The following is a 27957-nucleotide window of genomic DNA, read 5'->3' as shown; positions in this document are numbered from 1 at the left end:
AAAATAATATGCACATATAATATGTGCAGAAAACATAAAAAATGTAATGACATGATATAAATAAAAATGATACTGTATCCATAAAAAAAGAACAGGTTGTTATGGAACAGAAATAAACTGAGAATGCAAAAGAACTCTTGAAAAGGAAAAATTTAATAGCTGAATATCAAAAACCTAATCATTAGAGTATACATTTAAGTAAATCTGCTCAAAAGCAGAATAAAAAAGCAAAGAGAAAAGAAAAGGAGAGAAAACCAGAGAACAAAGCCATATCTAATATAAGATTAACAAGTTTCAGAAAGAGAACTGAAAAAAATAGATAGATGAAATTATCAAAAAAATAATTGAAGAAAATTTCCCAGAGTGTAAGAACAAACCAGAATCTGCATATTCAAACTGCTTACTGAAGCCTAGCATAATTCATTTAAAAGGACCCACACTTAAGCATATTACATTGAAATATCATGACTCCAGAGATGATGAAAACTGCTTAAAATTTCTAATGATAAAAAATCAGGTCAGGCACAAAGGAGCAAAAGGTCTGAAACTAATCAAGATAGTATCAGACCTCCCAACTGGAAAATGATGGCACAATTCCTCCAAAATTCTTAGGGAAAGGATTTCTCAGCTAAATTCCATTCTTAACAAACTATTGGTCCAGCAGGAGGGTAGAATAAAGACTTGTTCAGAAAAAAATGCAAAACAACTCATCTTTCTTATTCACCCTTTCTTAGGGAGCTCCTGGAAGATGTCCTAGAGCAAAATGAGGGATTTACCAAGAAAGAGGAAGACAAGGATCTGAGAACCAGAGGTGCAACAACAAATGTGATGTGGGGATCCTACAATGTCAAATATGCGAGAGGCCTGGAGAACATATGTTTGAATACTCAGGGAAAGATACTGATGTGCACGTGGCAGTGCTGATGGACTGTTTAGAAAACGATGCAAGTAAAAATACAAGGCAATTAATATCACCGGAAAAAGTTTTTCAAGAAAAGAAACATAAGCATAGCCTATTTCTTGCCTTTGCAATAAACATTATTTATACAGTTTTAAACGCTGAACTTTTGCTTTAAGTAAAAATTATGACAAAGCTATACTGGGAGAATGGGGGTAGAATGTGTGTGGGGACATGAGAGAGAAAAATTCTCAACTGCCATCCCAGGAATTTCATAGGAGATGTCTAAAGTTCAGACACCAGAGAAATATATGTATGTTATTTAAAAACATGGATGTAAAGAGTGTCATCAGAAGATGAGAAGTGATTGCCACTAGAGGTAAGAATGAGGAGTGGTGGATGAGCTGCTATTTTTAAACAGATTTTTAAGTATACATATGCATTCTTTTCATAAAAAATAACTCCATGTTGTCCTATAATAACAAAGGATTAAAAATTTTGATATAACCAATATAAGATTTGTTATCAGCCATCCATATCACAAAACATCTGTATCCAAAAGAAAGAATGTTCATGATATATTGTTGAGGGGAAAATAAAAGTAGGCTAGAGCAGTAGATTTTGTATAGTCCCATTTTTGTAAAACACGGACACATATAGACACACACACAGTGGGTATATGCTGTAGATACAAAAATGAATAGTCTCTACCCTCAACTTCTAGTCCAGTATGGAGGCACACATATAAGCTGACAGTTTTGATATGATATGTTTGTCAATAGCATGCAGGGATTCTCAAACTTGAGCATGCATCAGAATTACCTGGAGGGCTTGTTTCAACAAAGATTTCAGGGTTCCACCCAGAGTTTCTGATTAACATGTCTGGGGCAGGGCCTAAGAATTCGTTTTTCTAACACAGTCCCAGGAGATGCTGATGCTACTGGCCTGGGACCACACTTCTAACACCACTGATACTTTTATGTGTAGGGTTCTCTGACATGCTTGGACCAGCAAAGGTGTCAAAGGCTTCCTGGAGAAGATGCTCCCAAGTTGCATCTTAAATGGTTCTTAAATGGTCTCCGAAGTTCTCACCAAGTTGGAAAACCATTTTCAACTGCTCACAAAGCTTACCAGAAATTCCAGATTTACCAATGACAAGACTGTACATACTAACTACCAGCATCATGTTTCCCTGCTTTGGAACACAATTCTCTAGTCAATACTGGTTATTTCAGACAAATCAGCAGCTCTGCTTGGCATTTTTCTATGTCTTTAATTACCAAAATGGAGAAACGAAAGAATTATTACTTAAGAATTGTAGTTTGATAACCAAAATCTTCTGAGCTAGGGATGACTGGGAGGGACCCAAGTGTGTTTGGGTCCTGTTTCAGTCTAATAAACAGAGGACACAAGACTCGCCAGCTGGTTAAGAGAGAGTCAGGACTACTCCTTGCTGTGACTCTGCTCCCTGTCAGATGTTGTTCCTCTGTTCATTTCTCCAGAGCAGAGGGAACAGTGGAAAGTGGAGAAGGACCAACATTAGTGACTTCCTACCAGAGCCCAGACACTATCTTATGCCCTTGATAGTCCCTGCAATGGTAAGGACATCCCTAGGTGTTTAGAATGGGAAGAATGCATCAAAAAAAGCAATCTCTGCTCACATGTTGGTCAGCTAGTTTCTCCTCACTGATTTTTTCACGTTTTATTTTTGTTTCCTAAGGACGAAAATAAAGGAGACATATGATTTGAAATTCAGACAGTATATAATACATCACACAGAAAGTCATTTACTGAGCACAGACTAGGTTGAAGGCACTGTGGTGAGCATTGCCAAGGATAGAGAGATGACCGAGTCATCTTCCAGATAACATAGCACATGTCCATGAGCAAACATGTCATTAGTGGAAATACCACTCCCTGAACTCAAAGTGCATAAGCAGAGGCTGACTGATGAAATGTCTTTGATTTAAGAATCCACAGCCTGGTTCCTCATGGCTGCCCTGTCTCTCACTAGCTGAGTGATCTTGGATAAGCCCCCTTTTCCTTATCTGTAATCAGGAGACAGAAAGATCCCCTTTCCTTGCTTCACAGGGTAGGCATCGAAATCCAATGACTTCAAAAACAAGAAAATAGTTTAGAAAATAAAGGTCCTATGCAAATGTATTATGACATTATTGCCAATTTTATCTGCCAGGAATTTTCAACATTATTTTCAAGATTAGAATGGCATATGAAGCTCTTCATGAGCTGATTTCTGAAAACTTCTCCAGTTTCACCACAGTGTTTCATGAACTTGCCTGCTTCTCACTGGACTGTGTGCCTAGCACAGAGCATGGCCTTGAATTGGTACTGAGTAAAAATTGTTAAATAAGTGGGTAAGCAATGTTGTAGAAGCTGTATGAGAGAACTGAAGAATACATTTAGAGCATCCAGACTCATAAAAATGTATAGATTGAAAAAACATCTTCTAATATCCCTTTATCTAACTCAAAGGATCTATAATCTGATCAAGTTTTAGAGAGATGAATGCTAAAGACTGGATGTCATGCTAGAAGCTATCAGTTGACTCACTGGGAAAGGAAAAACTCTAGATGGAGATACAATGAAGCCTGTAGTTGGCCACGTCTAGCATAAATTAAAAGCTAACCTCCTTCTCTAGAAAGATGCCAACTTCTTTGCTTCTGATTCTGTGAGAAGTAGAAAGTCAATTCCAGTTACCTGAAACATTGGTATGAACTACTCTAGTAAAACTAACCTAAAGAAAATTTGTATTGAGAAATTATCGGAAACACTATTTTCCACAGTTGTTAAGATGCCAAACTGCACCCATTATAGAACCTCCTAGAGAGTGAAAGTAAACAGCACTTAAGTGAAATATAATTCTCTTGGCATCTCTCTTGCGTGGGACCCTGACCTCTTTGGAATGCGTAAGTCAAGATCAGAAGGCTATTTTCTATCATAATATCTTCATTTTCAAATCATTTTCCTTCAATCTTCATAAAATAATTTTTATGGAGCATCAGGCTGTGCTTTAAAAACTTGACAAGGCCAAGAAATCTAAACCACAGTCCCCTTCACACTTCAGCCAAAGCTATTGAAAACAGAAAGTAAGATCCTTTTTGGTTTAGGGATTCTTGATGGGGGTAGGTTAGGGAAGGGGAGAGATGCTTAGGAACTACAGAGGGCCCTGGGTTTCTGGCCATGGTCAGGACTTCTAAGAAGTCCTGCCTTGTACTCTGCAACACGTTCTTGCAGACAGAAGGCAGAGCCCTCCCAATTCCAGGCTGAATGAACTGATAGAGCCATCACTCTTTAAGGCCAAGTTGGATAACATTGCCTTAACCTGTCCCAGAAACTGTTTGAATTAACAAGGATAGCTCTGTTTTTGGCTTTGCTCGGCTTTATCTTGGTCTGGCCAAGACACTTGGATCTTATAATTCAAAAGTATACCAGTAAGTGTGCTGGAATAAAACCAAGTTGGTGCTCTAAAGACTTCAGAAATTGAGACTTCAAGGAAGAGAAATCTTGAGTAATCATAATTGTGATACTATCGATGTCAGAAATCACAGAAGGAAGCTATAGAAAGCCAGTTATTTAAAGAGAAAAGAAGAAAAAGGAACGATCTAAAACACAGTAGGAGACCATTTTGACTTTCCTTATCAGTCCTATGTGTGAAAAAATGAGGGTTGCATTCCCCAGGAGGCTGATGAAAGAGGAAGAGCCAAGTTGTTTCCACTCAAATTTTTGAGTCTAAAATTCCATGAAAGAAGTACATTTTTGGATTGGCAGTCACATTCTGTTGGTGAAAGTCAAAAGAGGGATCCTAAAAGGGGTAGTGTCAAAAAGCCCACTGAGTCGGGTCCCTTGTTGGGTGGTATTAGGATAATGCCAAGCTGAGTACAAATTGGAGGTTCCCATCAGATGACAGATCTGCTTCTGGAAACAGAAGAAAAAAAAAGATAGGAAATTGTTCTTGGTTGATTTAGAAAAAAAAAAAAAAAGCACCTCATACTTTTTCCCCTAGTCTACATCATTGCTCAATAAATCCTGAGGTGAGTTATTTCACAACACAGATAGATTGCCTCTTGGACATGTATGGAGTAAAACCAATCTAGTCAACTTTGAACTATGTCATGCTAATGAAAGCAGACAGTGATGTGGATAATCCAAAAGAGTGCAAAATCAGAAAGTCCCTTATTTGGGTTTATAAAATATACTGTATTATTTGACAGGCATCGGGTTTACCTTTGTGCTTGTGTTTTACTTGCAGAAATGTGAATATTAATGTGTAGCCTCTAAGTACACATCAACTGGCAGAGGAGACAACTGAGGTAGGAGGAATAAATCAGTTTAGAATGGAACATTTCTGCAGATAAATTCCAGGTGGCAAATTTAGAGCTGACTAATCATTCCATTATAAAGGGGAATGGACATCAACTCATCTGAAAGGGGAAACTGCAGCTGATGTTTCTTCACCTGACCCAGGTCACTCCATTAGAAGTCCCTTACCTCTGACCCTGAGGTCCTTTCCACTCAGTACCACTTACCTGCTCCATGCATCTGCACATTAGTACTTAGAGTGCACTGGAAGAACATAAATGAGATGACAAAAAGTTCTAATAAACTGATGAGTGAGACACCATCAAAGGGCTGTTTAGTGAAATTAAAATGCTTGAAGACTGAGATGGGCATCAAAGGGCTTACCTTGCCAAAGTGTGTCCTCAGAGATCATGGCCAGAGAAAGAACCTATTTGATGAAGGATACTGGCATTTGTCTCAATTTAAAATTGTTTAGCTCTTCACATGGTGTTTCCTGCAATGTTTTTTGGGTGCTCTTAGTAAATAGGACAGCTACGTGTGCAAGCTCTAGGATTAAATCTGTGTTGGGATCCCACCTTGAGCACATTTTCTTCTCTATGGTTCCTCCCCCTGCTGGCTTAGACAAGTAACATAATCTTCCCGAGGCTCACTTTCCTTACCTGTAAAATAAAGCTAATAATTGTACCCGCCTCATAGGGTTATTGAGACTATCAAATGAGATGATGTACGAAATACACAGCCCAGGGCCTGCAATATAGTAAGTGTTCAACAAATATTTATTATCATTAAAATAATAATCATAGGTCCACACACCTTTGTTCAACCTTCAGGATTGAGCAAACCCACATTCTCTCATATTTCCTTAAGATTTGGTGTCCACGTTGCTTTTTGCTTCTCTTTCTACTCAGTAGCTCGTGAAAAAAAAGTACGTCTTTTATCTTGTTTTCTCTGCCTAGTTACTGCCAGACAAGGACTCTCACGATAAAAAACAAGTTTAAAATTTCCATTTACTTTAAACAGTGAGTCATAAAATTAATCAATTATAGTACATGAGGCTATAATGTTCCTGGGTGGTCTGAAGGTAAAAATCGGAAACATAATTTGATGAGGAACAATAAGATTTTATCAAATACAGTTCTACTTTCTGGGAACGTGAAAGGATATACCTGTGGGTATTTTGCCCTTGGTATAGTCTCTGCTTTCTAATCCGTGTTCTTGCTGCCCTTCCATGGACAGCCTGGCCCCATCCTGGCCCCATCATCTCTAATATGGGCTGTTGTAATAACCAGCTATGACCCTAACTGGGCTCCTTGGTACCCTTGGTACCCTTTCATAAAACATCATTTTCTGCCACAAAGCTCACTTTTTTTTTCTTTTTTTCAGTACGCGGGCCTCTCACCGCTGCGGCCCCTCCCATTTGTGGAGCACAGGCCCCGGACGCGCAGGCCCAGCGGCCACGGCTTACAGGCCCAGCCGCTCCGCGGCATGTGGGATCTTCCCGGACCGGGGCACGAACCCGTGTTCCCTGCATCGGCAGGCGGACTCCCAACCACTGCGCCACCAAGGAAGCCCAAAGCTCACTTTTTGAAAATATAAACATCAGGGTTAGAAATTCTTGATCTGGCATACAAGGCTCTTTCTCAACTAGTGCCTAACTTCACTCCCAGGATATCTCCTCAATATTTTCCATTAAAAGAAAGTTCTACCAACACCAAACTTCTCTCCAGCACACTTCATACCTTCCTGACACTGTGTTTTTCCTCAAGCTATTACCTCTGCCTGGGAAGTCCTTTCTCATCTTCCCTCCTAAAAAATTCAGAATAACCTTCATGAAACCATTCATATTTATATTCTATTGAGTACATACTGGGTGTTAGGGACTGTTCTAAGCACTTACAACATAAACATTAATTCAATCTCCACTAAATCCGATGAGGTGGTACTATTATCATCTCTATTTACAGAAGAGAAAAGCGAGGCACATAGAGGTTAAGTAATACGTCCACAGTCACACTAATGGTAAGTAGGAGCTATTTCTGATCAGTTAGATTTAATTCTGTCCTCTTTTCTAGTATAGGATCTTGTTTATACTGCCATTTTGGTGCTGGTTACAGTCTGATGTGTTATAAGCTCCTTTTCTTGTTTACCTTTGGATTCTCAGTGTCTAGCACTGTACCTTACATGTAGTCACTAGTGCTTATCTAGGGGTTACCAACTACATGAATCCAAGAAAGAAAAATGTAGTTATGCTCTCTACAGATTACCCTAACATCATGTATGCTATTACATCTTTAGTTGGTTGCAAAAATGGATATAGTGGCAACTGATAGAAATAAGCGTGGGTAGATGAGAGGAAATAAAAAGTTTCAGAGATGGTATACTTTTGTAAAAATAGATGCTTCAACCTAAGCAATAACCCAATGCCTTACACACTCCTAAATCCTTAAGAGTTCCTGAAGCATACAAGGAGAAATTGAAAACATAAAGCATAGCTTTTTAAAGCCCAAACCTTTTTTTAAAAAAGTCCTTTTTTCATTTCTATACATTAGGTTTTATTTTAAGCTATACATATTAGGGAGAGTTAAGAGCCTCTTAAAACAGCTTCGTTTAGTTTTGACAGTAACTATTCTGCAAAAACTTTGTACTACCTCATTTCTCCAGGACTCACTTCTCCAGTTAGGTGTCACAAGAAAACAGATAATGTATATTTCATGCCCTCCATGGACATCATTTATCTTGACCAAAGTTTTTTCTTTTTAATTTTTATTGGAGTATAGTTGCTTTACAATGTTGTGTTAGTTTCTGCTGTACAGCAAAGTGAATCAGCTATACATATACATATATCCCACTTTTTAAAATTTTCTTCCTGTTTAGGTCACCACAGAGCACTGAGTAGTAGCATTCCCTGTGCTATACAGTGGGTTCTCATTAGTTATCTATTTTATACATAGTATCAGTAGTGTATATATGTCAATCCCCATCTCCCAATTCATCCCACCTCCCCTTTCCCCCTTGGTATCCATACGTTTGTTGTCTATGTCAGTGTCTCTATTTCTGCTTTGGAAATAAGATCATCTATATCATTTTTTTTAGATTCCACATACATGCATTAATATACGATATTTGTTTTTCTCTTTCTGACTTACTTCACTCTGTATGACAGTCTCTAGGTCTGCCCATGTCTCCACAAATGGCCCAATTTTGTTCCTTTTTATGGCTGAGTGATATTCCATTGAATATATGTTGACCAAAGTTTAGGTGAAGTGTTACTACGGGAGAATTACTATGAATAAGTTACTATACTATTATAGAAATCCTTCAGACATTTCCAAAGACATCTCAGGATCCATTCAGCCTTTAAGAAAGGTGTGTGGCAATGAGCAACTGTGTCCTTATTTCAAAGAAGAAAAACTAAATCATGGGACATTTAGCTCATGATATCACTGTTTCTGATTTCCAAGTTAATGTTTACTGAGCACAGTGTTACAGATACAAAAAAGCATAAAACTGCCCTTTGCTCTCAAGAAAGCTCACTTCTAGCTGGTCAGGAAGACATCTACTCAAATAGCTACTCCGTTCTACAATCTGGCCCATACTCAAGAAATATGAGAGCCCGAGGAAAGAAGGAATCACTCTGCCTACATGTGGGCAGAGCAGGGAGGGTTCATGGAAGAGGTGCCACTTCTGAGCCTCAAAGAAGCACCAGATTTGGCCTGGTGAGTTGGTTTGGAGGAGGCAAAGTGGGGACCACAATTACAGGTGGAATGAAAGGCATTTACAAACATAAAGGCAAGAAGAGAAGCTTAAAATATCGTTTTGTTGGAGCATGGGGTGTTTAATGACATAAAAGGAGGAGAGAGAGGGGAAGAGAGAGAATAATAATAAGATTTTCCTACTTCATATAAGGAAGGCAGAGGCTATAGCTATGAATCTTATGCGTGAATATTAAGAAGGAAGATGTCAGAGGTCTGTAGGAATTAAATACAATTAAATGATTTATTACAAAGTCAGAATATGTTGTTTGATAGCATTTCATACAATGATGATTCATTTTTTTAAGGAAAACCATAAGGCCTTCCTAAATGGTCCACAAGTCATCAGTATTTGAAAAATTAGTACCCAGGTTTGGTTCAAAACTTTAGAAGATGAATTATCTTCGGCAAAAATAAGTTTATATTAAGCCTTGATCACACTTAGAATATTCAGTTCTTTATATTTGGACATTAATTTAAAAAATAATGCTGCTTGAGAACCTATTATTAACCAAGGACATTCTTAGAACTGATTTTAAGAAATTAAGAAAATACAAAAATGAAAAAAGTTCCAAATGAAATGAAATAATTAACCTTATTATTAATGTAAAATTATATGTAGCCTCTCTATAATAAGGAATTCAGCAAGTTAAAAAAAAGAAAAAGACTTCACTGAACACTGAGAGTAAACAAATGATATATTTATCAGAGAACAAATTCACCTTGGAAATCAAGAAAGCACACCTGTGAAAATAATCAGGCAATAGCAAATCTTATTGAACAGGGTTGCCGAGAGGCAATGATATGAAACCTAACACAAGATTAGGAAATGTCTTCCTCGTTTTTGTAGTACTGCATTTTCTATTGGTATGGGTACACAAGGTTGCAAGGGATTACCGGCAAAAAGGAGCTTTCAGAACCCTGTGTTGACAATAGAAAGAATAGGTCAGTTGAATGCACAGCAAAGCCCACTCACACTGAACCTCTGGTCAGAGCAAGAGACCACTTTACATCATGCCACCTGGATTGGGGATTGGAGATAAAATCCCTAGACTATGCAATGGTTCAATTCCTAAAATTGGTGATCCATAATCAATAGTTGTGTCAGTTTTCAAAATACGGAGAATTTTTAAAATTAAAAAATCCTCAGATATGTTGTAAATCATCTTAGACGAAAATAAATTTGGATTATACGTAAGGTCTTTATGTTTCAATTCCCTTATCTCTGTATGTGTTTGTGTGTGTGTATGGAGGGGGAGGAATATTTTTCCTCATAAAATTATTGTAAGGATTAAATGAGGTAATGTAATAATTGGCACAGTGCCCAATACAAAGCTAAGGATTTGTTAAATAAATTAAGAATAAAGCCCTAACATTTATATACCCACTGTATGTTTGGTTAAGAGATTATTTCCAATATTTAATGTATTAAATAATGGCTGAAGCACCACAAACAGGTAAAACAGAAATGTTGACCCTGATTTCTTAAGAGTTACACAGTCCTCATTAAATGAAAAAAACTGTGACTCAGGATAGCTCAATAGTAACACTGATCGATTCAATTTTAAAAGAAAGCAACTTCCCTTTAGGCTTAAATTTACCACCCATAGCCTTAATGACCAACAGTTTCCCAAATGTGATATGCTGATGGACTTCCAGGTCCTTGGGGAATTACTGCCATCCTCAATCATCTGTCCTTTAATCTAGCTTAGAACTCAGTTTCATTTGATTATTAGCAGTCTGAGCTTAAGTGAGTTTAGAAAATTGCATATTGACCCAGAGAAAATTTATACTTTTTGCAGTCAAATGCTTTAATGCAAAAGAGATTGGATTACAAATTTCATTCAAAGGAGTTTTAAAAACAAAGAAAGAGATTTGGGTTTTCACTCCAATTTGAGGAATTTTAGAAAAGGTTGAAGCATAAGGCAATAGGTCTGTTGTCATTTGATATTCTCTATGATGATTCATCGATGTTTAATCATCAATGGAAAATAATTTGCCAGTACAACCATGAACACAACAAAACTGATATTATTTTGAAGTTATACTGAAATACTGACCAGAGTCCTATGGAAACTACTTTTTCAGGAAGGAAAAAACATTAATTTTAGGAGATTTATAGTTAAGTCTTTTTAGCTTTGGTTAAATAACATTATTCAGGGAAAGTATTACCAGGACCTCAGCGCAGTGCTTTTCACATTTTTAGATTTAGTCAATTATTTACCCAGCATTCAGGACAATCATTATCTATGATCTAACATTCAAACATGGGAATGTCAAACCTCTTAGAATTCCTTTAACCTTTAGCAACTGAATAAGAATGTTTGTTATTTCTGAAAAAGGAGATACTAGATTTTTCTCACCATTTGCTAGTCACACTTTTCATAAATTTGTCTTCCATAAATATGTATATGTTTATTTAATCATTTATTTTCCCCATATATAGGCTAATACTAATAACAGTTACAGTATCTTTCATCTTATATATATATGCTTTTAGATTCAGAGTCTTGCTTGATATTTTCAATCAACCTTTGACATATATTTTTAATATCCTTAACCTATTAAATATCAAGTACATGAAATATTACCTCAACTTTACTCATAAGGAAAATGAGATACTGAGAAGCTAAGTGACTATGAGTACTAAATATGAATTACCAAAATATAAAATGGCAATAAAAAGTCACCTTCCAGTGACAGTTCATAGTGTGCAGTTGAACACATACATCAGCGAATTGCAGTGAATTCCATACAAAGACATATTTGTTTACATGACAATAAAAAATGTTTACCAGAACGTTAACTTCTCTCACTAGTGTATCCTGTAAATAGCTACCTCTTCTAAAATACTTTTTTATAATCTTTCTTTGCATTTATTTGTTAAAATGTCTGCATCCCTCACTGGAAGAAGTGCTTTAAGGAAATGCCAATGTTCTTCATTGTTGCGGGGTTTTTAGTCCGTAGGAGATGTTTAATAAATCTTGTGATGTAAATAGATGAAATGCTGATTTGTCTACTATGTGAGCTGATTTCTTAGGATAGAAGCTTATATGTTCGGTTAACAACCTGATAGACCAAAGCGCTTAGACCATGACAGTTTCTAGTCATGAAATACCATGTTTATGTTCACATGAATACAATGAGAGGTGGCAATTTTAGCGGCATGTAAAAATGGGCTTGCTCTCTGGCCAAAGATTCTTATCTCTGTCTCTGATTCTTGCCACCTAAGACAGGTTTTAACCCATGTTAATGATCACATCATTTGGAAGGAAATCTGGGAGCCTGGGCTTTACTCAGAGCCCTGCCACCTTAGTTCCTGGTGGGGCCTGCCATGGTTTGCTTTTTTTTTTTTCTTGCGGTACGCGGGCCTCTCACTGCTGTGGCCTCTCCCGTTGTGGAGCACAGGCTCCGGACGCGCAGGGTCAGCGGCCATGGCTCACGGGCCCAGCCGCTCCGCGGCATGTGGGATCTTCCCAGACCGGGGCACGAACCTGTGTCCCCTGCATCGGCAGGCGGACTCTCAACCACTGCGCCACCAGGGAAGCCCCATGGTTTGCTTTTTGAGGTTGTCATCTGTGAGGAGTGAGCAAGCAGCAGCATTGGTCATGCAACTTAAATGAGTACCCAGTAATCAATAAGAGCAATCAGTAAGAAGACTAAAATAAATAAATGAATGAATAAATAGATAAAAGATTTTTTTAAAAAACCTCTGTAATCACAATGTGATACTATCATAATAAATAAGTCTCATCACATCTCACCTCTATCTGCTATCACCAGCAGTTTTCAAAAATAATTGTCATGTTAAACCAAGGGTGCTGGATTTCATAAGGTAGTCAGTGCTATTTCTCTGCATTTCCTCCCATCAGGAACAATTTGCAGCAAGCGCCTAGCCTTAGGGAATTCAACAGAAGTGACCCATGACTTGCAGCTTTGTAGGCGCCTGCTAACCATAGTTTCACTTCCACAATCCCGTGGACTGCTGTCTGTCTCCAGCTCAGCCAGCCATTGTAGTCACAGCTGGTGGTGAAGACAGACAGGGAAAAGGAGGTTTGATGGAGGGCTAGAAGCAAGATCCAAAGTCAGGCACTCGTTAAGATATTTTTCCTTGCCAAAATGCAACTCATTTCATTGCTTTTTCTTTCTAACTAGAAATATTTGTACACAGGTACCATGAAACAGTTTCAGAAAATATAGAATACTATAATGAAGAAAGTAGAAATCATCCATAACCCCACCACCGGCTCTGCTGACTATTTCTTCGGACTTTAAGGCATAATGCATACACAAAGTACAAAATGCAGCAGAAGGGAAAACCTAGAATAAGAGGGGGGATAAAATCTCTTTCTTTTTCTCTCATAGAGTTAAAAAAAAACTTAACGAAAAATCAAAGCAAAACAAGAACAAAACCTAACAAGAATGACAAGCATTACCAGAAATCTAGAAGATACACAAGACAAAGTTTTCCAAAGGAGGGGAAAAAAAAAGACAGTGATCAAATCAGCTTGTGCCAAAGAACCATGGCACTGAAAAGCATTAAGTAGCAGAGTCAAGAGCTCTGAGGAAGAACAAAGAGAGACACAGAGGGAACAGTGTGAGCAGGTACCGGAAGGAGAGAGGACAGATGAGCACAAGAGTCAGAAGGCAGCAGGGATGGCAAAAGGGCGTCACCACAAGAAGAAAAGCAACATAAGACTAAAGATGCCCACCTGCCACATCTCACCCTCGAAGACCACCTGTGTAAGTTTGTGATCTGCCCGATTCTTTTGTTTTATTTTTGTTAAACAATAGAAATATTTTTAGACGGTACAAGTGAAAGAAAAAGACTTCCAGTTATATTCACTATTTCTAACTCAAAAAAAATCACTCAGTACTACAAAAGAGAGAAAAAAAGAAAACTAATGAAGGTAACTTAGCTACACATTTTAGCTGGAATTTTTTCAGTGTAAGAAATAAGACATTCTAAAAGAAGGTCACCTTCTTATCACGTTTCCATATCTTATTTCATTGGCAGCTCTTTCCACATAGAGGAGAACCAAGTGTGCAAGAGATACCTGAGAAAAAACTGACTTGGTAGAGAATTGTGGGGGTGTGTGTGTGAGAGAGAGAGACAAAGACAGAGAGAGAGACAAAGAGACAGAGAGAAGACAGAATTTGAGATAGATTTCCCTCTATGAAATGAAGAGCTACAAAAAATCAGGTGGATTTGCCTTGAATTTTATTTTTTTTACCAAAATGTGATTTTCATTTTATTTGGATCCATCTAGCTTCTGATTAAAAAAACAAAAGTCAGCAAATTTTGATGTTTGAGCTCTTCATCCATTTTAGAGTGGAGGAAATAAAGCCTGGAGACTATGGGAAGTGACTTATCCAAGTTTATCCAGTTAGTTAGTGAGTTGCAGCGTTCACCTGCTTTTGTTTCTGGGGTTCGCTAAGTGGCATCAGCTACAGGTGATCCAGCACCTGTTCTTTCAGAAATGAGGTAAGTTAAGGGCCCTACTAAGATGGGAGATTGAGAAAGCTGCCCTTAGCAGGAGAGGGGCTACCAGGGCTGTGATGCTGATCTGTGTGTGTCTGTCCTTTCCCATAAACTCTTAGCTAAAAGGATACTTCCCTAAGGAACAGGTCTTTGAATCCAGGGCAGAGGGGATTGTGCTTAATTCTGCCAAGAGGTTTCACAAGACTCCTATGAGAAGGAGGCTCAGAAAACAATCCTTCTAAGTGTGAAATCAGCTCCAGGCAGATTCCAGTAGTTGCAAGAAGGCTTTTGAGTATTGTCTTCAAGTATTTACAAAATTGACATTCTCATCAACAAATATTTGTTGAAGACCTAATATATACCTAGTACTCTGCACAGAGAGACGTAAGACAGTCTTGAGGGGCTTCCAATCTTGCCAATCTCATTGGCCAGCCAGAATCATATGTAAAGGATAAGGAAAAGCCAAAACAGTCTGAACAAAGTAAGATTCAGGACAGGAAAAATAAATGGCTGAGAAATTCAGAGGAGGGAGAGACAAATAGGGCTGTTAGAAACAGCTGCATGAAAGAGTTGACTCTTGGGGTGTGCCTGAATGGATTTATATGACAAGGATACAGAAGGAAGGGCATTTCAGTTGGGGGAACAGTACCAGCAAAGATACAAAGCTCAGAGCATGTTGGAGGATAATGAGCAGATTCATTTGCTTGGGCTAGAGAATATTTGTAAGGACTAGCTGGTGACAAACTTGGAGAGAAGGTAGGGCAAAATTCTTAGGACAAGAATCCAGATGAAAGATACTATTGGCATGAGGAATCATCAAAAATTTGTGGGTAGGGCTTCCTTGGTGGCGCAGTGGTTGAGAGTCCACCTGCCGATGAAGGGGACACGGGCTCATGCCCCGGTCAGGGAAGATCTCACATGCCGTGGAGCGGCTGGGCCCGTGAGCCATGGCCGCTGAGCCTGCGCGTCTGGAGCCTGTGCTCCACAATGGGAGAGGCCACACTGTGAGAGGCCCACGTACCGCAAAAAAAAAAAAAAAAAAAAAAAAAAAAAAAAAAAATTGTAGGTAGGTGAATGAAATGCAAAGGTGATTTAAGATGACTAACGTGTTAGAAGTATAAAATGTGGATTGAAGGGCAAAAGATGGGAAGGAGAAAATAGATGGAGAAAATTTTAGTAGTTTCAACATGAGATGATGGGAACCTTGAAATAGAAATAAAGCATGTAATCAATATTACAAAGTAAGAGATGGTGGACTTGGTAATGCAATCAGAGTTTGGTTGGAAAGATGAGCCAAGTTTTAGACAGATTAATTTGCCTATGGAAATTGCATACCTAGTTTAAGAGACTAATGTTTAGAAGTGATGTCAGAGGTGGAGATAACATGTAACCATGATGGTTGACGCTATGGGACTGAATGAGTTCTCTCGGGGAGGGAATGTTTCATTTATGCTTAATGTATCAAGGGAACAGAAGAAAAAGACCAGTGTCACAGCTTCTTGGAAGTACAGTAGCAACTGACCAAGTCTGCCAACTTCCACCTGGATTCCCTTGAACAGCCTCTGCTTCCTGATGCTTCCTGATGACCCAAGAATGATGACAGTGGCCAGGGGTCCGGAAAGAATCCCACAGTCCATCACTGTGAAAGTGAAACCTGAGTAGCTGGAAACCCTGGTGACTTAGCCAATGCCTTCCAGAGCTCAAGCGTCTCAAAATTCCATTCTGGAGAACATGCTGATTACATATCGAGGGCCCCTATGCTGTTTTCAATATGATACATGTAAGAACTTTTTTTAAAGGAGGGAAAAATCAAAGTCTGAAAGATTCCTTTATATGTAATAAAATGTCAGTGAAGGAAATGTGATATTAGCTTGGAATTATTCTCTTGATTTTATAACATGGATGTAAAATATTTAATAATAATAACAAATATTTACTAATGCTTACCATGTACCAGGCACTAGCTATGACATTTATAAATATTATTTAGTTTGATTCTAACAAAAGTACAGAGAGCAGATATTATTATTCCAACCTTACTTTACACGTGGGAAAACTGAAGCACAGAGAGTTTACTCGTGGCCTAAGTCACGTGGGTAGGCTGTTGGGGACAGTCGTGTGCTATAATCTATAGCAAAGAACGAACATCTACCCCCATTCATCATTATAACCCAAATCTGGGCGAACCTCTTCTAACGTGAAAATCTAGTAAAATTAGTCTATAGTTATAGACAAAACAGATGAGTCAAACACATACAGACACACACACATTTGTGAGAGGGGAAGGGCTAATGGGTATTTTAACTATATCAATGACATAATCCAAGAAACTTTTTTTATAAAGCTACCCTTAGTAAGAGCTCACATTTGCAGTTCATTTAACAAAAAGGCATTAAGTTACAGTTTCTGCTTGGACTGATGGTTGCATTTCAAAACCCATAATAGAGATGGACCTTGGTTTCACTAATGCCTCCACATACACGGTTTCAAGCAAAATGTAGTCCATTTACAAGAAGTACATAAACGTTGTTAAACTAAATTAGATGTAATTGTCACACTTTCATTAGCTATTAACATTATGTAAAGATAAACTAATGCATAATGAGTTATTTCATTGTCACATAATTATAATTTTAATGATTACATTATGACAACTATAGTACAGTGCATATTTTCAATTTTCCCATTAGTGGGCAATTATTTATAAGGTTTTCTATTACAATCTGTCCATAGAGACCACGTTATTAATGCCTTCATTTTCCTATAGTGAAGACCACAGTGTTGAAATCAATATGACGGCCACAGGGTGGACTGCAAAGTAACATATAAAGAACAACAAAACTACAGCCATGAAGTCAGCTCATTCAATACACACCTGAGGAAATTTCAAGATGCAGAAAAATAATATATTAATATTCTTATAAGAAGTTCTAGTTCATAAGGTTTTCTCAAGTATATTTCCTTCAATTTTTGGTGCCTTAATTCTCCAACTCTCTCCTAAGACAGTTTCCATGGTATGAAATATTCAATAGCCTAATCTCTGAAAAATGTCTTAAACAGTGTTCACCATTCAGCGAATTAAATTAATAGCCCACAAAGCCATTTTGAGAAATTTTTTGAATTGTTCAATCTCGGGGTTGTACGTCAAGAAGTAAAATGCTGATGCACTGTATGATCCACCCCCAAAGATGATGAAGAGTGGGGGACATTTACTAGAACAAAGGCCAAGGGCAACGTGATTGGGCAGTGATTATGGCAACAGTAATTGTGGGTCCTGAAAACTAGTAATAATAACAATAATAAGAGCATCTAATAAACTTTTTGCTTCTAACCCCTACCTCTGAGAACTCACTCATTATTCTTTTTGTGAAGATTGAGACTATCTGGGGGACTTGGAGAGATACCTAGCAGTTTGCAAAGAGATTTAAAAATGTAGTCTGCTAACCACCTGGCCTTAGCTGGTGTGTGACTTGTTCTTGAGGCCTTGTATGGAAGCATCAAGCTCTTCAGGGCTTCCCTGTAGCCCTGTGAAACCATATATGTCTCCCCCAACTACACTGGGGCTGTCCCAATTATCTGTGACTCCCTGGCATCTTGGACTCTACAAGGTTTGTGGAAGAAATTAATGAACTAGTTAGGTTTAAGCCCCACATTTCAAAGTACCTCATAGCTTATATAATCTACTTGATGGTAAAACTAAACAGATTTTAACATGGCCCTGTGTCCCTCCCTGAGTAAAGCTGTTGGTTAAAGTGTTCAATAAACATGTATCCGTATAGTTTGGTGATAAGATTTGATTGGTTTATTTTTTCCATTCAAATGGAGGAGAATCAAGAATCCTGGCACATAATAGGTCCCTGGTTCTTAAACATTTCTATGCATAAGACACACCTGGGGAACTGATTAAAATGCAGAGCCCCAGGTTCTATTCCCAGAGATTATGAATCTACAGGGCTAACAGGCTATGTTTTTGTCAACCCTCTCCAGAAGATTCTGAAACAGGTGCTCCATAGAATATATATGTGAACCAGTAAACATGGCACTGGTCTAAGATTCAGAAGACCCTGTGATCAAAGCTTCACTACAGTAAAAGGTGCAACCTTGAGAAAGTCACTAAAACTATCCTGGTCTCAGGTTTCCTCACCCATGAGATGTGTGTGTTGGGCTCATTTTGGAGTTTCCTTACTGAAATCTCTGGACAAGGGTACCATGAAGTTGGCAATAGAAATTCTTGAGTTGTGTATAAAATTTCAAAAGGTCATGTAGGAGTCATTTATTTGTCCAACACAAAGTCTTATTGACACATCCACTTTTTTGCTTTTCAGCTGAAACTATATCACCTCTGGTTATCAGAATTTTTAATGGCAGTTGTATTTGTCTCAGATTTATAAAAATGGAGAAATAAATACTACTGATCTGTGTCCTTTTTGTAGATCACATCTTTCAAAGCATAAAGCCCACAGGGGTAAAATTGCATAAATGTTGGGATGCAGTGGGATAGACATTTCTAAGTTCCATTCCAACCCTAGGAGTTCTTGACTAATGTTGCTTCTTAAATTAAGGACCTAACAATTCCAAACAGACTCACTTTATCCACTCAATAACTGTGTCATGAGCATCTCCTATGTGCCAGGTGCTATTCGAGGGGGCAGAGGTACAGCACTGGGTAAAACACAGTCTTACTCTCATGGTGCTTACAGGTCTAGTGTGGGGCGGGGGTAGAAGAACAAGAGCCAAAAGATAATGTCTCAGGCCATGATAAGTGTGACATAAAGGACAATAGAGTTTGGTAGGCAGGTTGTGGTGGGGCGTCAGATGGAGGGTGTCGTCAAAGAAGGGCTCTCTGATAAGGCAACATTTGAATCAAGACCTAAAGGAGTTGGGGCTTCCCTGGTGGCGCAGTGGTTGAGAATCTGCCTGCCAATGCAGGGGACACGGGTTCGAGCCCTGGTCCGGGAAGATCCCACATGCCACGGGGCATCTAAGCCCGTGCGCCACAACTACTGAGCCTGCGCTGTAGGGCCCGCGAGCCACAACTACTGAGCCCACGTGCCACATCTACTGAAGCCCCCGCACCTAGAGCCCGTGCTCCGCAACAAGAGAAGCCACTGCAAGGAGAAGCCCGTGCACCGCAATGAAGAGCAGCCCCTGCTCGCCGCAGATAGAGAAAGCCCGGGCAGAGCAACAAAGATCCAATGCAACCAAAAATAAATAAAATAAAATAAATAAATTTTTAAAAAAAGATCTAAAGGAATTGAAGGTAAAAAATCATACAGGTCTCTGGGAGGACTCCAGACATATTGAGTTATAGAATACATACTTTTCAAAACAGGAAGATAATTCATCTTCTATATTATCATAAGCCTGATTTAAGCTAACATATTTATAAGCTCATGTTTTGGACAGACTCCAGGCTTACAGAAAAGCACATGATCATGACTCCTTAACAGGAATTGTAGAGGGCACAGGTGAAATCTCTAGCCCACTGATTATCTGACAGTGAGGTAAGCCTGGACTTTTGTACCATACTTATTTTTTGCCACTTCAAGAACACATCTTGGTTTGCCACACATCCCGGTGGTCAACATATTTTTTAGTTCACTCTGGGATTTGTTCTGTCTTGGCAGGGTTTCTCAGCTGCTTTCATTTCCTACCTACTGACAGCCTGATGAGCATGATTTATAAATATTAAAAATAAGGGGGAGAGACCCGGTGCAAAGAACCTGCCAACACATGCCAGAACCTCTGATGAGTTCCCGGTAAAACTAGAGAACATGTTTCAAACACCAGTGGATTCTCCACATCTAGGACAATGTCTGGTACCTAGTTAGCACCCAGGGAATATGTGCTTAAAGAATGAATGAAATGTTTGCAAGAGACTTGAACAACGCTCTACTTCCATGCTGCCTATCTCAAGCCAAAATAAAAGCTCTGCTTAAATAGAATAGCTTGGTGTGAGTATATGTGGGAGTATGTTAGTAAACAGGATGTTTTCTATCCTTTATGAGAAAGCATGGCAGCTGCTCGCTGAGCTACTAATAGACGAAGATGCTAGTTTTACATCCTTGAAAGCCCCTATTTGCATAGGCACTATATAGAAGGCAGAAGTTAGAAATGGAAACAGTATGTGATCACTTTTGCTAGAAAGTTCTGCCTGTGGTTTGTGATTTCTGGAAATGTGGATGTGCTGACAACAAAATTAACTCCTCCAAAGAACTGAGAATTGCCTTGTCTCATCATCCCTCTCCCTATAATATACATGACTTGACGAAATTAGACTGTTATTTTCATTGCGGTGATCTGCAAAATCATAGAATGATGTGTATTTTGGGAATGCCTAATTAACTCTAGTTAGTTCCACTGAGGTTTTAGCTACTAATATAAGCATTGCAAATATCACGGAGGTGTTCACATCTAGTTTTAGTAACCCAAAGAGATGCTCAAAGGACTTGAAAGAAAAATCTCTTTAGAAATCAGACAATAATGAGGATTCAAATCAAATGGTGAACCTATGGGATAAAATCAGACACTGATTTGCTAAAACTTGCTTTGCAGCAACCAGCAAGAAACATTTTTATAGTCGAAGCCAATATTAACAATCAAAACAGCAGAATTACAGGCATATATACACAAAGTCCATCCCTATTCACAGTTTTTATCACAAACATTAACTAATATTGATCAAGCTGTTTGCCACAAAAGTTTGCTTTAACATATACCAGCATACAAAGTGGGAGCCATGTTTCCTAGACAATTGCCAGCACCTTGCGTCATACTTGTAAATAATGGGCTACTCCTACTGAGCACCATCTGCTTAATATAGAAAAATGTTCATCTTAATTAGGAAATTCTTCTTATTATTTAATATTTATTGAACACCCACAATGTGCTTGGCAGCCAAAACACCAGAAACACACTCTCGGCCCACTAAGAATCCACCTGCTAAGGAAAATATGATGAACCAGTTATGCAGTCATTTCTGTTTTTAACATATTTTATGTAACTCTATCCAGGTGGCAGAGTTGCCAATGATTCACTCTTTGGAAGGGTCCTGTCTCCTAATTAAGGTGGGATGGTTAGCTATAAGTTATGAGTGAAGTAGATGATAAAGAACAAATTAACTATGGTCGCCATGAAGAATAAGTGAAATTTGCTCCACTGATGGAAGAAAGTTTAATACACAATTAAGTAAACCCAACTGTGTTTGTTATGGACTGACAGATTAGGACTGCATAACATATTAGAAATACAGAATGCATAGTAGAAAAGTTACCTTGAAAAAGCAACCATTCTTTGTTTGCATTTACCTTCAGTGCTTCTGCACCTCCACAATGATACGACTATGCCGTGTAATATGAACATCTTAGTTGGTAAAGATTTAATAGTCAAAGATCTACTCTCAACTAGAAGAATTAAGACAAACTGACAACCTCTCCCAGAAGCCTCCAACTATACACCCTTCTCTTTTTCCTACACTCCAATCAGCAAAAGTTCAAGAAAACTTGACATTTTCAATATTGCAACTGTGTAGAGAAGCATACTTGGGGAGAATAAATGACCTATTCACATCAAGAGACTGCTACATGTATGCCTGTAATGGTGCCTGGGCATGAATTATCTAGCACTAACTTTAATTACCCTTTTAGAGAAAATTATGAACTTTGAAAAATATGGTTTTGCTCCAATAACTGAATAGCACAAGTATGTTATTTTTTTTCCAGGTCTTGAGTTTTAACTAGTTCTCCACTTCACATGGGAAAAGTTTCCCCATCCACCTTTCCAGTGTCTTACTAAGTGTTTCTAGTTTTGTTTTGTTTCTTTATACTTCTCATTAAATCATATAGGCTCTTCATTCTGATTTCTTCATAAGGAAAACATACAATGAATTAAAAAGAATGTGATGACATTGATCATAATACTACTTATTGTCCTTAAGTTTTATTGTTTTTCACAAATCAGCAATACCAATTGCCCCAGTTATCCCTTTGGAACATGGTGAGTCAGAGAATGGAATATTATCCAGCATCTTAATTTTATGGATATTCAGGCAAAAGAGAAATTACATGTTAGTGGAGGTAATGCTGTGATGATGGCAGTTGTCAAACGGTGTCAATATGAACTTTAAATGAATATAATTTGAGAGAAATACATGACAGAGGGATAATGACTAGCTCATATATTTTCAGGGTAATAAATACCTAATGAGCAAAATTGTAAAGCAAACAGTAGGTTGAACATACACCCAAATGTTGATTCTTGACTCAGAGTCAGAGAACAGAATGATTTGTCTGTCTAGAATGATAAAGCATCACTTCTTCATAAGCTAATGAGCAGCACCATCTGGCATGATTACAGAGGAGCAAGATCATAAGAAAGGGAAGAATAGAATGACAAAGCTGCAGTAGGATTTTCACAGGAAGTTAAAAAATTCCTCACCATAAAAATAATCATAATAAAAGTAACTTTAGATGGTCACAGAACACTACGCCAACAGTATAAAGATTATAGGACCAAATGTATTCAAAACAATTGAATATAACTCCTGATATCTTAGAATCTTTCTGTACCACAAAGGTTCTCAAAGTGTGGTCCCAGGACCAGCTATGACAGAATTACCTGGGAAGTTGTGAGAACTGCAAACTCTAGGTCCTTGTACCAGAACCACCAACTCAGAAACTCTCAGGGTAGCCCTAGCAATCTGTGTGTTAACCAGTCCTCCAGGCGATTCAGATATAGGCTCATGCTTGGGAACTACTTCTCTACCAACCCAAATAAGAGTCAGAGATTTTTGCTGTTTTTGTGGATACCAAAGAAATTAGCTAATTTGGTCTATTCTGTTTAAACAACTGGTCCATGTGCTGAAGAATAAAAATCAGTCAGACCAGTTCCTTGAGTGACATGATGATCTCTTCAAATAAGAGAACTGTCATCCTAGTATTATTTTATAGAATAACAGCAGAACAAATTACCTTAAATCTGTACCTTGACGTAGAAAACAAACTTACGGTTACCAAGGGGGAATGTGGGGGGGATAAACTGGGAGATTGGGATTGAGAAATACACACCACTATATATAAAATAGATAACTAGTAAGAACCTACATACAGTTAAGCACAGGGAACTCTATTCAATACTCTGTAATGACCTATACAGGAATAGAATCTAAAAAAGAGTGGATATATGTATATGTATAACTGACTCACTTTGCTGTACAGCAGAAACTAACACAACATTGTAAATCAACTATACTCCAATAAAAAATTAATTTAAAAAAACCCTGTACCTTAACTGTATAGTTTCTGAACACATGTATTTTCTTCCTTTTAATTTGCTTTGGTAGACCCCATGAGATAAGTTTTGCAAGTTTGACTGAATCCTTTATTTACTTAATTGTTTTTCCATCCCTTGGTCATTCATTCAGCAAGTATTAAGTATCTACTATATGCCACGCACTATTCTAGGTGCTGAGATATATAAGTAACAAAAACAGACAGTGATCCCTGCCCTTAAGGAACTTACATCCTAGTAGGGGAGAACAACAAAAACAATAAATGATAAAATTCCTAAGTACATAAAATATTAGAAGGTAAACAATGCTATTGGGGAAAGAAAGGAAAAGTTAAACCAAGTAAGGAGAATTGGGAATGCTGCTTATTGGGAGTGGGGATTTCAATGTTAAGTAGTATCATGGTAGATTCACTGAGTGGGAGACGTGAGCAAAAGCTTGAAGATGATGGAGTTGATCATGTAATACATGAAGAGAAAGGGTGATCCAGCAAAGGGCTGAAATAAAGGCCTGCAGGAGGGAGCATGCCTGGTGTGTTTGAGATGCAGCTTGGAAGACTGTATGGCTAGAGCAGAATGAGCATGAAGGAAGTTTAATAAATAGAGGCCAGAGAGGAAACAAGGGTCCAGGTCACCCTGGAAGGCATTGTAAGTCATTGTAAAAACTTGTGCTTTACCACCTAGAGGGGTGGGATAGGGAGGGTGGGAGGGAGACGCAAGAGGGAGGAGATATGGGGATATATGTATATGTATAGCTGATCCACTTTGTTATACAGCAGAAACTAACACACCACTGTAAAGCAATTATACTCCAATAACGATGTTTAAAAACAAAAAACAAAAAAACTTGTGCTTTTACTCTAAGGGAAATAGGGGACTACCTCAGGGTTCTGAGCAGAAGAGTGACATGATCTGAATTATGCCAAAATACTCACTAATTTTCCTCTAAGTCTGTGTACAGTTTCATCAACCATTTATGTAGCAGGTTAAAAGACACTGCTACTATTTTTTTCCTTTTCTTTATGTTCTTCATAAAGTTATTTAAAACTATTTTCACTAAGGCAATTCACTTTCTTTGTTATCAGTGAAGAAAATATTGTCTAGAAGACAATTAGAAGATAAAGTTGGATAGTGATCAGTTCTCCTTTACTTGGGTCTTTGGTTTCCTGCCTTCTGTGGCCTTTCTGCCTAAGGTCCAAGAGTACAACCTTGGGTGCTAGGAATTGTTTTTTCACCAGGCAACTGACAGCTAACAGAATTGTGAGTGAAGTCTTGGAACCTGCTTTGCCACTGAAGAGAAAGTAAAATGCAAACCTGTATTTGAGGAATGGCTCTGTCAGTGACTTATTAAAAACCTAGTGCCCAGTCACAAAATATCTGGCAAAGGTAATAGACTTGCCAGCCTTTGGGTAAGATAGAGCAAGGGGTGGTCTGTCTGAGTAGAACTGTGGAAACTTTTCTATCAAAATCCAATCCTATAACTTGACTCATTTGGTATTACTGTGACCCCTATATACTGAAGAAAAGTGTTTGGAAATTCACAAGTATTTCAACAAGTGGCAAAGGGACTTGGAAACTTAAAAAAAAAAACTATTGGGTATTATTTCTTTCACTCCTTAACTCATTTATTCATTCATCTATCAAATGTTTACCAAATACCTATTAGAGTCAAACACTGTATCAGGTGGTGGGGAAACAAATATATAAGAGCTGATATTCCCTTAAAGAGTTTATGGACTACCTGGAGAATTAGACATAAATAATAATGCATGGTAGAGAGTGATGATTTTTACTTTAAAAAAAAGTCCAAATGCTATGGATTTTCAGAGGAGGAAATATGAGTTCTAATTAGAGATATTACCAAAGTCTTCATGGAAGAGGTAACATTTAATTTGGTCATAAAGGATGCATTTGTGTGCATGGTAATGGGAGGAAGTAAAATTTAGGCAGAGGGAGCAATCTCTGCAAAGGCATAGAGGCAAGGCTATATTCATAGTCACCCATATGAGAGGAAAAGAAGGCCTCAACTAGAGCAGCAGTAGTGGTAATGATAGAAGAAAGAAAATGAGCTACTGCTGAGGTCATTTCAAGGAAACCTGAAATATCTGTGAGCCATTTAGCTGAGAGAAGTAGAGTGAAAACAACACATTTGTTTGCTCTTTTAATGGTAAACCACCACTGTGCTAGGTCTGAAAATAAACTGGAGATAAGCAAAGTCCCTGTTCTTAAGAAGTGTGTTGTCTAATGAGAGAAATGGACAAATAAACATAGTAAGATGAGATAAATAAGACCCTCATTGAATTCTTAAGGACTTCAGGGTGCCATCATGTTTAAATGGCCAGGAACAGGTCATAGTCACAAAACTGGCATCCAACTACAAGTAGATTACCAAGGCTATTTGAGACATAGTTATCCTTCCCTTATGTATTTCTCTGACTCAACGAAAAATGAAATGTTGTCCTGTCTCTTCATTCAAAGCAATCTAACATAGTGCAGTTCTAAGTGTCATCAGCAGATTAAAAGTACTGGCCTGGCTTGGGAGCTTGTTCAAAATGCAAATTCTCAGGCTCCACTCCAAATCACCTGAATCATCAGGTGACTGCATGCACATTCAAGTTTGAAAAGTACTGTACTAAACAGAAAGAGAGAGAGGGAGGGAGACAGAGGGAGGAAGGAAGTGAGGAAGGGAGAAGGAAAGAAAGAAAATACTGTACTGATCTAGAGCACTCATTCTTTAGTAAAAAAAAAAAAAAAAGCTAAGGAGGGAAGTCCATTTAGAAGGTCAACATTACTATATCTAATAAATAGTCTCTTATTTTTGTTTTCAAAGAAGCAAAAATTCAATTCAACAAACATTTGTAGAGCTCCTACAGCATCTCAGCAAGATATTTTGAAATGTTGTCCAAGCAAGTAAAAATCTAGTAGTATAGATGGATACTGTATAGGTTGAAAAGTCTCAAAGAAACCAACTCTGTCTTAAGAGTCAAGGTATACAAGAATTGAGGAAAAAAGAAAGAGATTGCCCCTGCTTCATATTTTTCATGGACAGTATATAACCATTCTTAATTTCCTTGATTTTGATCTAAACTTGGGAGATGAAAAAAAAAATCAAAGGAGAGGAGAAATCCAAATTATAGTAGGGAAGCAAATCAACCGAAGAGATAAACCTCATGACTTAAATAAATAAAAATCCCATGACTTTAAACAAACAAACAAACAAACAAACAAACAAACAAACAGGAAAGGAAAAGAAAAGAAAAGAAAAAAAGACCCTTAAAGCCCTTATAAAGTTTAAAGTGTAGATACACTCTAACGAAGCTTTCGATTTAAGGTCTATTTGTCTTTGAGGTTCACACCCTTTGTAGTGTTCAAAAGCCTTTATATTGAGGGACTGTTTAGCATAAATGTCTATTGGGACTTCTTTCTATACAGCATAATCTGGCTATGTATCTAGCCATTCTGTCAAGTCATATCCTAAGCCTCAGGAGAACATCATTTTCTGAAGTAGACTGGTTGCAAGTCTTGATTTCTACAACTATCAGTAGTCTGAATATCAGTCTTCCTTTTAAAAATATAGTCACTGAATTAAAGATGTTTCTCGTTTTACTCCTAAACTAAGCTGTTTTATCAAATTAGTTTTACCCACTGCGTGCGTGCACATGCCCTTGCACGAATGTGTGTAATTTTAAACAAAAGAGAGGTCAGTACTGATATATTGGTAAATTAAAAACATCCCTTCCAAATTCCCATTATTAAAATAGATTCTTCCCTTTTTTTAGTGAATTTTTAGTTTCCAGCCTGTGTGTATTACAGAGGAGGCCTAATGTAGGTCACTACATGCCATCATGAATAATAGGAAAAAGGAAGTCAACTATTTCCCAATGCTTGTTAGCATGAAAACACAGCCCTGGATGCCTTATTATGCTTTTGACTCCGAAGTCCTATGGGTCTGCCCGTGACTGCTGTGTGAACTCACTGTTTCTGCCAAATACATCAGCTGGGGTGGGAACATTAATTCATTTTAACAGAGATGAGTCAACGTTGCTCCTGAAAAAAGTGCTGAGATGCTATATTTGCAAAGACTGTCTTCAAAAAGAAAAAAAAGAAAATACTGTTTTTAATACTGGGTTCTGTCTCTCAATCCAAGAATTTTTCTACTTTGCCTATTTTCCCTTGGTCCAGGTTTTCCTAAGGTTAGTACCTATTTATTCCAAGTTAGA

General features: G+C 37.9%; 1 protein-coding gene across 1 annotated transcript in view; it reads right to left on the bottom strand.

Moving 5' to 3' along the window:
• The window catches only part of ST6GALNAC3 (ST6 N-acetylgalactosaminide alpha-2,6-sialyltransferase 3), a 557193-nt gene that overhangs the window by 181232 nt on the left and 348004 nt on the right, over window positions 1-27957 (bottom strand). The window lies entirely within an intron of this gene.

The sequence above is a fragment of the Mesoplodon densirostris genome, chromosome 2, assembly GCF_025265405.1.
Source record: "Mesoplodon densirostris isolate mMesDen1 chromosome 2, mMesDen1 primary haplotype, whole genome shotgun sequence".
In the NCBI taxonomy this organism is placed as follows: domain Eukaryota; kingdom Metazoa; phylum Chordata; class Mammalia; order Artiodactyla; family Ziphiidae; genus Mesoplodon; species Mesoplodon densirostris.
This window is presented reverse-complemented; position numbering and strand designations above follow the sequence as displayed.